Consider the following 2,500-nt stretch of genomic DNA (forward strand, 5'->3'; position numbering starts at 1 on the left):
AATCTGCATTTATACCATGACGGACGTTAGTTTAATAGCGTTTAACGATCGATCCACGGTACAGAATGCAAAAATATGATTGTTAAAATTTTCGACTAATCGGTTCTAAGAGGCGAAGCAATACGCCGCTGGGACTTTGAAATATTTCGGAGCGCACCTAAAGTTCGTTATTTTGGCTAAACGGAGCGAAAATCTGCATTTATACCATCACGGACGTTAGTTCAATAGCGTTTAACGATCGATCCACGGTACAGAATGCAAAAATATGATTGTTAAAATTTTCGACTAATCGGTTCTAAGAGGCGAAGCAATACGCCGCTGGGACTTTGAAATATTTCGGAGCGCACCTAAAGTTCGTTATTTTGGCTAAACGGAGCGAAAATCTGCATTTATACCATCACGGACGTTAGTTTAATAGCGTTTAACGATGGATCCACGGTACAGAATGCAAAAATATGATTGTTAAAATTTTCGACTAATCGGTTCTAAGAGGCGAAGCAATACGCCGCTGGGACTTTGAAATATTTCGGAGCGCACCTAAAGTTCGTTATTTTGGCTAAACGGAGCGAAAATCTGCATTTATACCATGACGGACGTTAGTTTAATAGCGTTTAACGATCGATCCACGGTACAGAATGCAAAAATATGATTGTTAAAATTTTCGACTAATCGGTTCTAAGAGGCGAAGCAATACGCCGCTGGGACTTTGAAATATTTCGGAGCGCACCTAAAGTTCGTTATTTTGGCTAAACGGAGCGAAAATCTGCATTTATACCATCACGGACGTTAGTTCAATAGCGTTTAACGATCGATCCACGGTACAGAATGCAAAAATATGATTGTTAAAATTTTCGACTAATCGGTTCTAAGAGGCGAAGCAATACGCCGCTGGGACTTTGAAATATTTCGGAGCGCACCTAAAGTTCGTTATTTTGGCTAAACGGAGCGAAAATCTGCATTTATACCATCACGGACGTTAGTTTAATAGCGTTTAACGATGGATCCACGGTACAGAATGCAAAAATATGATTGTTAAAATTTTCGACTAATCGGTTCTAAGAGGCGAAGCAATACGCCGCTGGGACTTTGAAATATTTCGGAGCGCACCTAAAGTTCGTTATTTTGGCTAAACGGAGCGAAAATCTGCATTTATACCATCACGGACGTTAGTTTAATAGCGTTTAACGATCGATCCACGGTACAGAATGCAAAAATATGATTGTTAAAATTTTCGACTAATCGGTTCTAAGAGGCGAAGCAATACGCCGCTGGGACTTTGAAATATTTCGGAGCGCACCTAAAGTTCGTTATTTTGGCTAAACGGAGCGAAAATCTGCATTTATACCATCACGGACGTTAGTTTAATAGCGTTTAACGATGGATCCACGGTACAGAATGCAAAAATATGATTGTTAAAATTTTCGACTAATCGGTTCTAAGAGGCGAAGCAATACGCCGCTGGGACTTTGAAATATTTCGGAGCGCACCTAAAGTTCGTTATTTTGGCTAAACGGAGCGAAAATCTGCATTTATACCATCACGGACGTTAGTTTAATAGCGTTTAACGATCGATCCACGGTACAGAATGCAAAAATATGATTGTTAAAATTTTCGACTAATCGGTTCTAAGAGGCGAAGCAATACGCCGCTGGGACTTTGAAATATTTCGGAGCGCACCTAAAGTTCGTTATTTTGGCTAAACGGAGCGAAAATCTGCATTTATACCATCACGGACGTTAGTTTAATAGCGTTTAACGATGGATCCACGGTACAGAATGCAAAAATATGATTGTTAAAATTTTCGACTAATCGGTTCTAAGAGGCGAAGCAATACGCCGCTGGGACTTTGAAATATTTCGGAGCGCACCTAAAGTTCGTTATTTTGGCTAAACGGAGCGAAAATCTGCATTTATACCATCACGGACGTTAGTTCAATAGCGTTTAACGATCGATCCACGGTACAGAATGCAAAAATATGATTGTTAAAATTTTCGACTAATCGGTTCTAAGAGGCGAAGCAATACGCCGCTGGGACTTTGAAATATTTCGGAGCGCACCTAAAGTTCGTTATTTTGGCTAAACGGAGCGAAAATCTGCATTTATACCATCACGGACGTTAGTTCAATAGCGTTTAACGATCGATCCACGGTACAGAATGCAAAAATATGATTGTTAAAATTTTCGACTTATCGGTTCTGGATCACTGAAAAATCAAAAAAAATTATTAATTTTGATTAATTAAATTACATATGTAGTTTTATATTGTTATAGTCTCGTATTTGTTAATGTTTTGTCGTAAGAAAATGCAAAAATATCGTTTTAATGTTTTCGTCTCATCGGTTCTGGATCGCTGAAAAATAAAAAAAAAATATTAATTTTGATTAATTAAATTACAAATGGAGTTTTATATTGCTATAGTCGCTTATTTGTTAATGTTTTACCGTAAGAAAATGCAAAAATATCGTTTTAATATTTTCATCTCATCGGTTCTGGGCGGTTT

Source organism: Osmia lignaria, unplaced genomic scaffold (assembly GCF_051020975.1).
Source record: "Osmia lignaria lignaria isolate PbOS001 unplaced genomic scaffold, iyOsmLign1 scaffold0006, whole genome shotgun sequence".
Taxonomy (NCBI): domain Eukaryota; kingdom Metazoa; phylum Arthropoda; class Insecta; order Hymenoptera; family Megachilidae; genus Osmia; species Osmia lignaria.